The 16,519-nt window shown below is 28.6% G+C and overlaps 1 protein-coding gene across 2 annotated transcripts in view; it reads right to left on the minus strand.

Annotated features, from left to right (window-relative positions):
• The window catches only part of Cipc (Clock interacting protein circadian), a 152,389-nt gene that overhangs the window by 96,998 nt on the left and 38,872 nt on the right, over window positions 1-16,519 (minus strand). Inside the window, exon 1 of one of the 2 annotated variants that reach the window (XR_010843315.1) lies at window positions 8,206-8,320. The exons of the other annotated variant lie outside the window; for it this stretch is intronic. The gene's annotated coding sequence lies outside the window, so the exon portion shown is untranslated. Of the gene's footprint in view, window positions 1-8,205; window positions 8,321-16,519 lie in introns of those variants that run through there. 2 annotated transcript variants of the gene reach the window in all.

Consider the following 16,519-nt stretch of genomic DNA (forward strand, 5'->3'; position numbering starts at 1 on the left):
GATTTTTAAGAAATTTTGCTTTTTAAAAAGCTATATCTCGAGAACTATTGGACGTAAATAGCTCTTTTAGGGCTAATATTTCAACAAATTTACTTTTTTTTAAATAATGTTCTCTTAGATTTTCTAGTGTTGTTGGTAGTTTTTAAGATATAGAGCTCCGAATGAAAAATTAATGTTTTTTACGGTTTTGAAACAGCCGCCATTTTTTATTCCCCCTACCTATACTTGGTAGACTCATCAATTTTGATTAGTAATTATACATAGTTTTCAATAGAGTAATCAAAAATTAACTGCCTTTTTTTCTTCCCGGCTCTTGTACTACTTATTAAAGGAGACTGTAGAGTAGATGGTTAGTTTACGATGAAGGGTAAAGGTGATTTTATGGGATTTATTCATTTCGCCAAAAAAGATCTGCTTTGACTTTTACCTTATTTCAGATGTTACTTTACCAGCGTGGTTAAACTGAATAAACTTTAAAAAAAAAAAAAAAAAAAACCTATCCTTTTGAAAATTGAATATATTCCCTAAATTGTTAATTCCAACAATTACATAGCAATAACTTGATGAATAAATGACACTCCATTTCGTTAGCTGTACTTGTAGTTGGATGTACACGTGTCCTTAGATCGCGTATATCTTATCAAAACGAAATGATCAATATTTACTAGGTATTTTTCTGATTCATCTTTTCCTCATTCAGGTTCGTTCCGTTGTGAAATAAAAGCTCTTTAGTCATGGTTCACATCGGCTCTCATAAAATAAACAAATTTGGAATTTTAAAACTCATTATCTTTTAATTGATTTTTATCAGGGAGGATTATGGTTCACATTTCTTACAGAGTGAACATTCAACAATAGACAAAGAGGCTGGATAAGAAATATATCTATGCGTTATTAATGATGTCTATTTGCAAACATTATAGTAATGGTTGGAAGAATAATTTCTTGAAAAAAGTCTATCGGTATTACAGAACCTCAAGGCTCTATTATTGAACATTGAGCAAGACCTTGTTTTCAATTGCAATACTCGATAAATAATTACTAACTGTATGCGACAACCGATAAAATCACACTGACACCTAACGCCACAAGTAATTTATTTGCATGGACACTATAATTTGCTTCTGAACATACATTAAAACCAATCTTCAGAAGACAGTAAATAAATTCATTTTCAATGAAAGAACGGGATTTAAGCTTTCAACAGACTAGACAAGCTATTTATAATTTTGCCGCCATGGAAACCCTTTTTTCACTACAAGACGTTCTAAATACCTTCTATTTCTTTTATACGGTTTTTAGTTCTTGAATTGGGTAGAGTAATAAGTTGGTTATTCATATGGAACAGCTTCTAAGATCACAAATAGAATGAAGATACTTATGAAATTAGGGAACATCCGGGCCATGTACCATGATAAAGCACAAAATAATACTATTAGTAGTTTACAAAATATTTTTTACTTAGTTATCTAATTTGTAGTTTTTACTTGGAGCAGTTTCTGACTTACCCTTTTTAACTTCTGTAATATCACTAATGGCCCTCTCTATCATGAAGCAAAAAATATTAATTCTTCTTCTTCTTAGTAGTTAATGGAATAATATTATTCTTTATTATGAAAAAGGGCCCAGATGGGGATGAGATAGGAAAACCACTCAATGCTCCGCGTTTATTAGGCATTAATAATTAATAACATGAATTACGGCAGTTTCGTCTTTACTTCCGCAAAAGTAAACATTTTAAATCTTAAAATATTAAATGAAATACAATAAATAAAATTAAAATACTAGATATAACCCACCGTTCTAGAATTTTTGAGCAAATGGAGTACTGAGTCTTTTGTTGAAGCTAGAGTCCTACTCTAACAGACGCCCAAAACGAAACAACCAAAATTTGAACAAAAATTTGTTCGACCAGAGAACCCTATATATAATTCTATTTTTAAGTAGAGAAATGCCTGAAAATATGAAAGACTAAAAAGTTCTCCCTCCCCTCCAATCTGGAACAAAATAAAACGGTTTATCTCCACAATGTTGGAGAATCAAGAATCATAAGCACATCGCCTTCTTTATAAATTACAACTCCTTTTATTTTTTATTTTATTTTTTTTATTTTTCTATTTTTTATTTATTTATTTTTTTTACTTTTATCATTCCATAGCCGTTGATGACCAGAGGGTTTTACGCCTTTAAGCAACAAACAACAACAACAACAAGAATCATAAAACCAAAAAGAATGTTACGGCCGTGTGCGTCGCCATCCTATCAATTTATGGCTAGTTATAATCCATTAAATGAACCCAAAACAAGCTATTAAGGTTACAAGGAGTTACTGTTTCCACAATCTAGATTATTGTATTATAAATTAATTCGGCTTGATATTCCACATTTTTGAAAGTTGGTATCGTAACCTTCTATTGTTTATTACATACTACATTATGTTTTACTTTCATAAATTGTCGTTGTACTTCCAATAGGCAATTTATGAATAATCAACTCTCCTAAATATTAAGAATATGTATTTCTATATTTTAAAAAAATAATTTCATTTGTAATCCAATACCACCAAATCTCACACAGATTAACTCAAATATAGTGAATACTCATTCAATTCATGTTTTAAAATGTAACAACGTTTCAGATAAAAACTAAAACCCCCTACACAGACACTGTTAAACACAAAACTTTATTTCAAATAGAGGCTTTGAAAAAAAAAATTGTAAACTAGTCATTAAATTTTTTTTTTATTTCCCGTTTTTATTTTTATTTATGGGACCTGCATTTTGGATTTCAAAACAATTCTCCGTCATTTGCTAGTTTATTTAATTTTTTTTTTAATTGTACTATAATTACCTATCCACCCAAACGTACTAGTTTTCGACCAGGTTTCCTTTTATATTATTGATAATCCTCCGGGACTCCAGAAAAGGAGGTTGCTTTAAGATCTTCTAATGTCGAAATGATATTGAAGTGCTACGAATGAATTGTTTCTTCATAACTCTATCATATTATTATAGATTATCACTTTTACTTGGAGTATTATGAGCTTAAATACAGCTGTAAATTTCAAGGGGGAAAAATGTACAAACGAGACTTAAAAATACATGTAGACCTAAAAACATCTCATTTAGAATAAGGGATTTAAAACAGATTTCAAAGGTTACCAACAAAGCAAAATTTTTGCATGCCAGTAATGAATTTTAATTTCATAATTTTAAAAACATATCAAATAAATACAGAGGAAAAATGAGATAACTAGTTGTTTTTTTTTTTTCAGAAATGAGTAACGGTTCCTAATAGATTTTTTGGGTAGCAGATAGGATGGTGAAAATACACTGGACAAAAATGAGCTTCAACTGCTCAAAATTTCCGTTGAATTATATATAGTGTAATTGGTGTTATATTTAGGATAATATGAGATAACGCTTTTTCCCAACCTACCCTTAAAATATAGAATGTAATAAGACGTCAATTTTTCAAAATAATAAGAAAGCTAGTAGAAAAAAGAAATGACGGCCAGACCATCTTTAGGGTCCAGAATATATATACTGGACACAATACATATTCATGCATTCCTCCTCAATAAATCAAGAAGGGAGAATAGCATATTCTTCTACTGCGATATTTCATTCACGAATCTAGATTTAATCAAATCTGATTATTCAAGGGTCATTTATAAATCTAGAAAATCTGTCTCAATTTGTTGTATAATTTATAAAGGTTGCACTCATTCAGAGATGAATTGCCCTGTGTTCCATTTCGAAAAAAAGGATTCAAAGTGTCATTAAAGACTAGGAAAATCACTCTGAATGTCAGGATAATGGAATCTGATTTAAAAAGTTTAAACTAAAAAAAAATAAAATAAAAAAAAGCCATTTTAAAACAGATATTGAGGAAATCTGCTATGTCCATTATAAAAAAAAAAGTTTATCCTTGTTTTCCACTGGTTTTATTTGCTGCCTATTTTATCCTTTTGGAAGTTTATCCTTGTTTTCCACTGGTTTTATTTGCTGACTATTTTCCTTACCTTAAATGGAATTAGATTAAATAGAATGAATCAACCTGGACTGAGTCATTTATTTTCAAATAATAAATAAATGAATAGAACACGATTCAGTTATATATATATATATATATAACCCGATTACTTTAAAGTTTATTAGGCAAAAACATGTTAAAATAATTGAACTAAGGAGTTAACTTAAAGAAGGTGAGGTAAAACTACAGAACACTTCCCGCATTTAAGTTAAAAATATCTTTCCCTCTTTATGCACAAATTTTTCCATAAGGATCCGCATCGTGGTTTTATTATTACCTGTTTGAACGGTAATAAAATAAAACTAATTAGAAACAGAAACAATGAAGCTTATTCTACAGGGATTTTTTCATAGTTAGTCAAGACCATTGATTAAAAAAATTTCTTAATTCGAAACTTGAAGTACAATTCTACACTTTTAAGACACAATTCAATCAATATTTGGCCTCACACAACATTTTTTCTAATCTAAACTATAAAGTTAATAAGGAAAAAAATGAAATAAATATTAGAATATATCGCTGTTTTGCTTTGAAGGTGAAGCACAACTTGAAAAAAAAAAAAGTATAGATTTTACTTTGAACTGAACATATTCCTAAGATAGTATCGTAGGCGTGAGAATACTTTCTCCATTGGTGTCCTCCTATAGATTGTCCCAAATGAAATAATTTTTGTTTTTATAAATTCATGATAGAGCTTTTATAAAGTAAGAAATCTATGGAATGTATCAAATAAATAATAAAAAAACTTTTTTTAAGATGTCCCAGTATCAAAGCAAAGCATTGATGTGCTTATCAGGTTTTTTTCTGCAAATAGATCAATGCTTCAAACTGATTGATTCGGTCAGAAGCATTCAATATTTGTTCGAAATCTCTCAAAAGAGAGTGTTTAATTTTTTTCCCCCAACAAAGAGCTGAATAAAATCCTTCTTCGATAAGAGCCTTTTCATTTCACCAAGGATTGCTATTTTGGGCCCCGAAAAGAGGACGGAAGGAATGGAGTCAAAGCCCGAGGTGGGTTGGCCTTGAAGCCGGTGACACGTGGAAACAGCGAGGTCAATGGAAATATTAGCCACGTGCTCCCCACCACCGCCGCATTGTCTATCCTCTTTATTGGGGCACCCATATCTAGCGCAGTCGATTAATGAGCTTATCGATCAGAAAACGGCTACTGATAGGTAAGTATCGGCATGATAGAAGCCAACTTAACGAGAGGAGCTGGGGGACTTCAGCAAAAGTGCTTTGAAGTGCTAGAACAATTCCTAGAATGGCAACAAACTCCTTTTCACTAATGCCGGTGGGGCATATCTAATTTAATATATATTTTTAATCTATAATATATAATAAAATTTTTATTACAGCTGGATTCGAACTTATGCCCAAGCATAAGAAGTAGCTATTGTTTTTATTACAGAAGGATATCATTCACCCACAATAAAACTGCCACAAAATACGAACGGATACGTGGCACAGACTAAGTTATACACACCTTAAGGTTTATTAAAAATTAACATCGGAGTATTTTCTATAATTAGTGACCGGATTTACTTCCATTAAAAAAACTAAAAACATGCAGTCAAAAAAATCAATATATATATACAAAACCTATAACAATAAATAAAAAATTATCCCTATAACATATAAATTTGGTAAACTTACATTAAACTATATCGTACCATATTTGTTCAATCGCTTACCAGAAGAACTAATAAATAAATCATCCACAAAGAAATATTTAACTAGGTACTTTCTTACTTCTATGATTCCCAATAACTGATTTTGATTCACCATACCGAATCTGCCTTTATTTTTCTTATCTCCACATAATTATTTATTATATTACGATTAGAATTAGCAATGTATTTATGCTTAGCAATAGAAATTATTTATATAGATATTATTGGATCCATATTATTATCATATTTTGTATCATCTTGCTTTTTTCTCATTATTATATTAATTCAATATTTGTAAATTTGCAGCTTTATTCACTTCAAAGCCCTCTGTGTTATTTTTATTATTATTATTTTTCATTTAATTTAATTTTTTAAATAATATATTTTTTTTATTTTAGTAGTTGATTAAATTATTAGTTATCTCAATTCAGATCAATTTATATTGTACTGATCTAACTTATAAATTGTAGCCTTCACAACGCCCTAATAGTCAAAATTGTAATTGATAAATTTCACTTAATTTGCCATTTTTATGTATCATATTGGCACTGATCGATACATGTCAGCTGTTTGGAGCATATTGGATGAAATTTTTTAAATGAATAAAATAAAAAATAAATAAAATAAACACCCACATTCTGCAAGAATTAACTTTATAATTCAATTTATAATATTAATTATGATTTAATCGTAGAACTTTGATATATATAAATGAGAAGATGGCTGGGGGTTCATTTGGTTCGTTGGGTTCGAGAACACAAATAAGTAAAAATTGATTTATTAGTGCGAACGTTTCGGCCTGAATTTCAAACCTTCATTAGGGCTAAGAATAAAAAACAAGATAACAATCATAATGATGAATAATGAATAAAATAAAATAAAAATAACTGAAAATATACATAAAAAAATTATTAATTTATTTTTTATTATCTCTGTATCTAAAATTATTTACATAAAATTTTATTATAAGACATTAAATTAATTTTTTTTTAAATATTTATTTATTGCTATTTACAACTATACATTATAATAGATTTAGTAAATCTGATTTAAGTTAAATTGGAGTGTTACAGGCGTGTAGAGAAACTACCCATTGGTAGTACTCTAATGACATTTTACATTAGCTGGTCTCGTGGCCATCTTTTTTTCAGGCGCCTCGGAGGATTGTCAGGAATGGAAGAGGATGCAAATTAAATTAAATTAAAATTGAATTAAGAGCGGTGACATTGTTTTTGGCCAAGATATGCTATTGTAAAATTAAAATTACCTTTGTAATTGTTCTAAAGGAACCTAGTCCCAGAATAATAAACTATTTTTCATTTTCAAATAAAAGAAATCACAGAATGATTAGAAAATAACCAACAACATTGACACAGAAATCGTGTTGAAAGAAAATGTATAGTCTAAGTATTATAAGAAAATAAAGGCTATATAAGAAAAAACGCAATATTGAAATTAAGAAAGAACGAAGAACAAAAAATAAAACACATGAAAATCTAGAAAGTACATATATTTTCTTATGTATTTTACATATCTAAAATACATATTGTAAATGTACTTAAAAATATTTCTTGTAGTTTATTCCTAGAAAGTGTTTTTCATAGTAACTCAAGACCTGACTATTCTAAGAATATTTTTTACATGTGTTTACTTGTTTGTTTCATTTCTTATTCACGTTTAATGCGTCACATCAAGTCTTACTCAAAATTTAACCAATGTTTTGGTTAATTATTTTTCTATATAATTACATAATTTTCTATACTGAACTATAAACTGAATAAGAAAAAACAATGAAATAAATAAGTATTGGCTTACATGTCTATATTTGTATTGCATAGGAACGGTTCGAGCATTCAATTGTACGCTATTAAATTCAAAATCGTTTAATTTTGTTCCAAAAGAGCTATACATATGCAATATTAAATTTGATTGATTATACTGTTCCTTTGACCGCGAACGGATAAATAACAGGTTTAAAATGTGTTACATAACGGAGTAAAATATGCGATAACATCCGATCTAAACTTCATGAATGATTTTTTAATAGTCCTCCGTTCTTGAGGGAATGCACCTACCCCTGATCGCAGACCGAACCAGAACTAGTAATTGATATAGAATTAATTGATCTTGTATCATGAATCATTTAATTGTTAGGTTCGTTACATTATTATTTATTTGAATTGTTCATGAGTCAGGACAAACTTGACAGTGAAACTATGAGTTCATAGTCAAAACTAAAGAAAAAAACACCTCAAAATGGATAAATTAGTGTAGTCACCCAAAAAACTGCATAATAATATAAGAGTATATTATATTTTTTTAGTTTGGTTGCTATATATATTTTTTCCACATTACAGAAATAAAATAATTGATTAAAAGCATAATTCATATCAGTTTTTTTTTCGAGCTGACCATGGTGGTTAGGATTTATCATTAAAAATAAAATAAAAAATTATGTCTTCCTAAGATAAAGTATATCGGAACAGGAAGTACCCACCTTGATACTTGAACTGGATGTGGAACTGTTACTCCTGATCACCTAAAACACAATGAATCCCGTTACCCGGTGACCGCAACGAAAGGGTGAGACTGTTGCGGTACCCACTTTCTAATCCAGCGGCAATCTGTATTGTCTCAATTTAACCTTTAGCACCCGCTCTATATCAGTGAAACTGCTGAGTATAATCGACGTCATATCAGAACAATTTTAACGTAGTAACTAAATGTGATAGTCACGGAATAATATCTCACATTAATTCCTATAATAACGTCGTGGGTTGTTAAGCAATTGAACATTAGAAAGGTTCATCCCGGCTTAGATATAATAACTTTCTAGATTATTTTTTATAGTTTAAGGAAGTTACTTCAATTTCTTTAAGTGTTGGTATATAATTGTTATATCACGTAGAAAAAGCCCAACATTAATTTATCTTTATGGTTGAGTTTTAAATTACAACTCTTCTAGCATTTTTGAAGTTTGATTACTTTAGAAAATTGGCCATTCGAGTAATGAGCATGCAATTTAAAACAGATGTATCTCTCCACCACTTAGCTTTCTTAATGCTATTCTTCTAACAAAAATTGAAAAAAAAAAAAAAAAAAAAGGGTAATTAAGGTGAGTGGGGTAATAATTATACGTTTTGAAAAAGTTTTATTATTCAAATAAATTTTAAATGAAGAGTGAATGCCAAATCGAAAACAAAATATAATACTCGTATTTTATACTTTATTTTTGTTGAATGGCACGTTTTTAGTAAGCCACTTTTCCCTATGTTTTCTGATGCATAATTATTCGAAATATTTAGTTCAAAGGAATTTTAAATATTTTAATTATTATTATCATTACTACAAAAAAAAAATTGAACCATTTTGGTTGCATGAGCAGAAAAAAAAGAATAATTATTAAACAGTTCTAACATATATAATATAATTATGATTATTATAACCGGCATTTTCGAGAAATGAAAAGAGAAACTGAATGAGTGAGGAAATCACTTTTCTCCTAACTTGCTGTTTGGTCTAGTTGGCATCTAATACGAATTTGGTTTTTGTTATCTCAGCCGTGGGCGGAATTTTGTTTTGAAAAACTATATTAGCCTCTATAAAGTATCTGGTTATTCATTGGATTATGAATAATACAATGAATAATGAAAAATAAATAACATACCAATAACTTTTATTTCCGTTTAAATACACTTTATTAATGATTTCGTTTTAAATTAAGAAAATATAAATACAAGATTACTAATCTCATTAATTATTTATAGTAATTACTTACTAAAAATGATAGACATAAGTAAAATGTAAATACTACAGTAAAGACTATTTGTGGAGGCTATACATTTTTTAAGGTAGATAAGTACAATATGAATTGGTCTAAAGGGATACAATTAATATTTTAATTAACAACTACTAAAATAAAAATAAAGTAAGAAATAAAAAATAAATTGATAATTATAGAAAAAAATTATAATAATATAAAGATTTTGAAATGAATAATGAAGCTGCAAATTTACAATTAGTGAATTAATATAATAATGAGATTAAAACAAGATGATACAGAATATGAAAAAAATAAGGATCCAATAATATGTATTACTAAGCACACTCATACAATGATAATACAAATTGTAATATAAAAAATAAATTTTGTGGAGTAAAGAAAAAAATACAGGCAGATATGTTAATTTTTTGAATCAAAATCTGTTATTGGGAATCATAGCGGTAAGAAAATACCCAGTTAAATATTTCTTTTTTCTTTTTATTTTTTGTGATTGATTTATTTATTAGTTCTTCTGGTAAGCGATTGAACAGATATGGTACCATGTAGTTTAATGTAAGTTTACCAAATTTATTATTATAGGGTAGTTCGATAAATTTAATTTTGTTACATTTTTTAGGAATATTATTTCTTTTCTAAATAAATAATTATTTATCTATAAATTTAAAGATAATTGAATAAAAATAAAATAGTATATGTGGTAAAGTAACAACGATTTTAAGATTTTCTGTTGCATTATTGCGGTGCTAAATACATTTTTTTTTTAAAGATAAAATGTTTTCGCCTTAATAAAACTTTGTTTTATTAGGTGAATAATAATTTTATTTCAATCACAACCAAAAAAAATAAGTTTTTTCTTTTGTTTCAGGCCCCAAAGGATCATCATTCAGAATAAATTTGAAAATGAATTATATTTTATAATTCATTCTTCTATTAAATATGTTTTCTCAAAACCTATATACTAATTGCGTATTTGTATCTTTTTTATGGCATATTTTAACATTTTCTGCTGCGCATTTTATTGTAAATTTTAATAAATTTTACTACGGCATATTTTAGGATGTTTTTACTGCTAACAATAAAAATTCCGTTTCGGATATTTCACTAGTGCATGAAATAAAACATTTTTTGTTCCTATTTATTTTTAAAATTGTTTTAACGTGGGACATTGGCAGGAAAAAAATGTCCTCTGAAAATTTCTAATTATTGATTTTCATGGAACTAATCTCATTTGACTTAGTTCTTGAAAATAAAATTGTTGGTCTACTTTACAAGCGTCTTTTTGTTGGTTTAATACGTCAAAAAAATTTTTTTTAAATTTTAAACAGAAAAATACAAAAAGATTTGAAATTTAAATTCATACATAACAAAACCAGAAAATGCTAATATAATAAAACTGCCATGATTACGTAAAATATTTTTTTGACAATAATTGGTGTTCCCACGTCCGAATCCTTTCCTTGAGAGTTGTTTATATTTAAGATATCTGGCTCTCTCAGATTATCACTTAGCACCCTATTTAGAGTTGTGATTAAGCTTTTCATACGTACTTCAATTCCGTGAGACTTTTAATTTAATTTTCAAAATGCATTTTTTCAAGGACTATTTATATACACATCAATCACTATAAGAAAGTAATTTCTATAACATTATTAAAGAATTAATAATGTGGGAAACAGCAAGTTTTTAATTAAATTACCGTTATTATCAGCATTTTCTCAAAATTAGAATAACAAATGATCAATTTTTTTTTATTTATTAATAAGATACGTAAGTGAACGTAAAAACTTACGATTGACATAAAAACTGTGTAACGAGAAAATATTTTAATGCGTTTTCTTTATATATATTATTAATATTTATTCTCATTCTTTATTATCTTCTAGGACTATTTTTGTTGTATAATAATACTTCTAAAATAATTACCTTACCAATGGTATATTCTATTTCTATATCACTGTTATATCCTGAAATTTGTTTTCAACCTGGGAAAATATTTTCCATTTTTTTCTTCAGCAGAAACTAAAAAATTCTTTTATGCATTACCTTTTACTATTAGCAATAAGAATTGATTTTTTAAAAAAACCATTAGAATTAGAAAGTCATTTTGGAAATTTGGCATTAACACCATGTCAGAATATTTTAATGAGAATAAAATAGCTTATATTAATGACTAGTTAATTTAAGATTTGTATAAAGAGTTCAGTCAAATCGGACCATTTTCTATAATAAATCTGAGAAGATGGCTGAGGAAGCGGTCTGAGAATAAAACAAGTTACAAAAACTTATTTACTTGTGCCAACGTTTCGGCCAGAATTTCTAGCTATCATCAGGTTTGGATTGGAAGACGACCTACATCCAATTAATAATAATATAAAGTAATTATATTCGGTAAGCCGATTTCAGCAAAGACATTTCTATAACACCCAACAATTTATCTATTTTGAATAAATAATTTTAGTTTTTGTAATTTTTTTGTCTCTCCATAGAGGCTTGGTCATTTAGACTGAGGCGATCTGAAAACCTATATATCCGGTGTATGGTAGGATCCGATATTTTTAACGACTGCAATAATATCCCTTATTATATAATTCATATTTATTTAATTGAAAGAAAAACAAATAAATAATTAGAGTTAATTTCATTGAAGATAGAAATAATTATTTTTAAATATGGATAGATAGATATCAATACTATCACAGGGAAACAAAAAGATGATTTATAAAAATAAATAAAATACACTGTTTAAAAAAAACTCAATATGCACATTCAGTGATAATAATGAGTAAACAGCCTTTTCCTCGAAATCCATGATGAAAGGCTCGGCAGCGAAAGGGCGACACAAATAATTGTCCAGATAAGAGGTGATAAGAGCGAGGAGCGTGGCTACGAGGGGTGGCACGTGGATGGTCCGCTCTGTGCAAGGTCACTCTCTGCTGGGGGGTGTCCGCCATAATGGCATCGCCCTACACGTGCTGTCTTCCTCTTATCACATCATTCTCTCATTGGTCCATTCTCGCTCTGTCTTTGCCAATATGGCCGTCATTATACCCTCGGGGTAATTGGCCGAAAAAATAAAACGATACAGGCGATAGTCTGTTATTATCAACACAAGTTATACCGCCTATTTTTTTTTAATTTTCAGTTTATAGAAGATAAAAACTGCCCTAAGACTGTACCTTGTTAAACACCTACAACTTTGTAGGTTCCCTATTCACAAGAGAAAAAAAAATTGCCTTCACTTAAGCAGAGATGGGAATTTTTATGCTTCTATCTGGACCGATTCCTAACGATTCACTCCTTAGGTAGAGCGATTATTTTTATCATATTATTTTTATTATAATTTTTAAAATTTCAATTTTTATTGAAAAACACAAAAAGATTATGGTTTGAGATAAGATTTTTATGTTGTCACATATTTTTTTCTATAAATTCTATGTACATGTTTGTACTTTCTCTGAACATTTCTTGATATTTTTTTCAATTTCAAACCACTTTGATTTTACATATTTTTAAATATATCACTGTTCATATTTTTGTAAATTATTACACATTTTAGTCCATATTTCTCTTTTCTTTTTTTAAAATTATTTCACCATTTTTTCAATCGTACTTTCGGTAGTCAAAAATTGTTGGGAATTTTGATTTTTATCAGACCCTGTATGATTTGTGTAAACCATGCCCAACTTTCCTCCACCTTCGAATCAAATTGGATGAACCCTATTTGCAATATAAGTGTTTGAAGGAAAATATTTTTGCGCCTGTGTAAGCTAAAATGACATGCACCAGTTTGGTACTGCAACATATAGGTCCCAATCCGCACAACTCTAAAATATAAAAATCGAATTAACGATTTAATAGTTATGCCCAAGCACAAATTTGATTATAGAAAATTATGGAACAGAAATTTGTCCCTTGATGTCTAATGCTTGTGAGAAAAACTGAGTAAATTATCGATTCTGAGAACACATATTTAATTTTTTTTTTCTGCAAGAATAAAAAGCTTTCGCTAGAGAGGAAGCAAAATATACATATAAATTTTATAAAACTTAATAAATAAAAACATAATGGTTCCTCATTGTAAAAATAAAATAAAAACTTGTAAGTTTAGTAAAGTATAAAAGTTTGAGCAGCAAGAAGAAGGTACCCTTTTCCTCCAAATTAGTGCCAGAGTTGAGAAAAGACAGTGTCAAATTATACGAGTCCCTGACCGAATATTTTGATTGTTAACTAAGCCGTCCAAAATTTGGGCTGCAATTTTCTATTAGGTTATTTTGCAATTCCGTCAGGCTCTCAATTTAATTTTCAAAATAATTTTTTTCAAGGCTTTTTAATAATTATGGGAAAGTTATTTCTATAACATTATTAAAGAATTAATAATGTGAGAAAGAGCAACGTTTTTATTAAATAACCGTTATTATCAACAGTTTCTCATATAATAACATTATACTCAAATTATAATAACAAATTATCAATTTTTTTCATTTTTATAAAGGACCTTAAGGCTAAAATTAATACCGTTTAAAAATGGTGTAACAATGATACTGACGTAATTATTTAATTTTAAACTAATTACATTCTAAAAGAAAATTCGAACTATTTTTAAAAACATTTCCTCTGAGGAAATGTTTTCAAATGGCTACCTATTTCATAATGTTACATATCTTTATAAGATTGGATTCAAGGTGATATCTTACCATAAATACTATAAAAAAGCTAACCACAAGAAAAATTAATAAATAAATCCATATAAATTTAACTTCTATTGATTAGGTAGAATTTTATTTTCTTCGTTTCTGACAAACATCAGCGTTTTTAAATTATCCTTCATTTTATTTTGTGGTGCTGGCTCAGACCACCTAATCCATAACTCTCTTGTGTGGCGTTATTTTAATTTTAATGACAAGTTAAATTGTCCGATAACTAAGCGTGAATAATTCCTGGTATGATTATTTATTTGTTAATAAATAATATATGATTATAATCACATGTGTATTTTGAAATGTATATTCTATCGTCTACACGAAATAGCATGTAATAGCTAATGTCGATTTAAAAAAAAGGGTCATAATAATAACCGTTCATTCCAACACGTGTCTGGTCCAAATAGCCCAACTATATAAAAACTGTTATTGCAAATATTCGACCTTGTCTACTAAATAAAAACCAGTGCACCAGTTAAACCATCGCTTCTGCTTCATTGGGTGGAGATTAAATTTATTGCATTTTATGAAGTAATAATTTTCTTTCTGGTATTTGAATGGCAATGTTTAACAGCTGTATAGATGATTTTATGATTTTAGTGTTTTGTTTAGTCAAAAAACATCGGAATGTAATTATGTGACAAATATTTCTAGAGTACTCATAAAAACGAAATTGGTAATGTGCATTTGGTGAACGATTTCAAAATGATTTCTAAACTAACTTAATAAGAAACGTTTTTCTATATTTATAATTTAAACCATACAGTTTATTTAGTGTTTTTTTTTGGGGGGGGGGGAAACATATAAATAACGAATAACATGCTATCATGTCCTCGTTTGTCATCATACATCAAACTTAATGGTTGTAAATATATTTTTTCAGAAATATAATTTGATAAAGAAATTGTGAAATAAATTATAGGTAAATCAAGGTATCTTCATTGTTCGGTATCTTTTGTGAAACAGCCATTATGTTGATAGTATTATGTTTGTAAATGCACTCAAAAGAATTGTCGTTTCCCCTTTTGTTTTGTTTCAGGAGTTTTCGTTTCTGTAGTATATCAAGCATATTGGGTACACAGCAATAGTAGGAAAATGGGAGGCCGCTGTAGGTGAGGAGTGAGGCATCGATTAGCCACCTCAAATGCAACGGCGCCGGTGGATTCTGACCTGGGCGGGTTGACTTTATTTCTTTAAGGTCCTATAAAATAAAAACAAGACCTTCCTACTCTCATTGGAATGTGTTAGTAAACAGTAGATAACACCTTCTAAAAAATCTAATAATTTATTTTCCTATAAAATAATGCCAAAATGGTTAAAAACGATTTTGATAACAATTATCTCAGAGATCATGGTTAAAACCCTTTGACTGTTTGCTTATAGAATAATTCCCCGAGTTGTGGACTTAATAGCAATAAATACACTTGTCTTTATTCTTTTGCTGTATTTAATTAACTCAAGGTGGCAACACACCCATACTTGAGATTGAGCGTTTGCAAAAAGCTACTTTAACAGAAAGAGGCTTCTAGGTACAATTTTTTTTTAAAGTTCTTAAACTCCAAAGGAACACATAAAAAACGTTCAATCATGCTTTAGATGGTCATCTTTTGGCTATGAGTGTACGCAGATTAGACTCGTTTTCAGACACCTCCTCGTATTGTCGGGATTATCAGCTATTTCCCTTCCCAATCTATTGGTAAGCGCGTGTAGGTATTGGTAGAGTCAGAGAAAAAGATTGCGCATGCGCTTAAAAAATGTCGGTATGTAGTGTTTTGTAATTTATATTCCTGTTATTAATGTCCATATTTCTGATTGAAAATATTGTGGTTTTCGTATGTATGACATTTTTTTTTGGTAATTTTTATCTGTGTGCTGTATGCTCCATACACATATTACATAGGATTAATTAGAATTGCATAGGTTTTTCAGCCTGAATAACAGTTTCTGCTTTGCGATATATTAGCCGCCGATTGCATTATTATTATAAGCACTAAATTTATTGACGTTATTGAATAAGGTATTAACGACAGTGATATAATTAATAATTAAGAAGAAATTATAATTATAATTTTATAATTCTAACTTTATAAAGAGTTTAATGGAGTCTAAGATAATTTGTTCTCAAATTACCTATGATAAAGTTTGTACCTGAGATAAGTTTGTATGGTTAAGGATTTTGGAATAATGAATGTATACCTATTTCCCTCCAAATATGCAACAAATGGAACATTGAGGTCTTTAAGTATAGTTTTATTTGTGATAAAATAAGGATTTTTCGAACTTATACAAGATAATCACTATTGAGAATTTGGAAATCTGGCTGCAAA

This window comes from Halyomorpha halys, unplaced genomic scaffold (genome assembly GCF_000696795.3).
Source record: "Halyomorpha halys isolate HHAL.00 unplaced genomic scaffold, Hhal_1.1 Scaffold252.1, whole genome shotgun sequence".
In the NCBI taxonomy this organism is placed as follows: domain Eukaryota; kingdom Metazoa; phylum Arthropoda; class Insecta; order Hemiptera; family Pentatomidae; genus Halyomorpha; species Halyomorpha halys.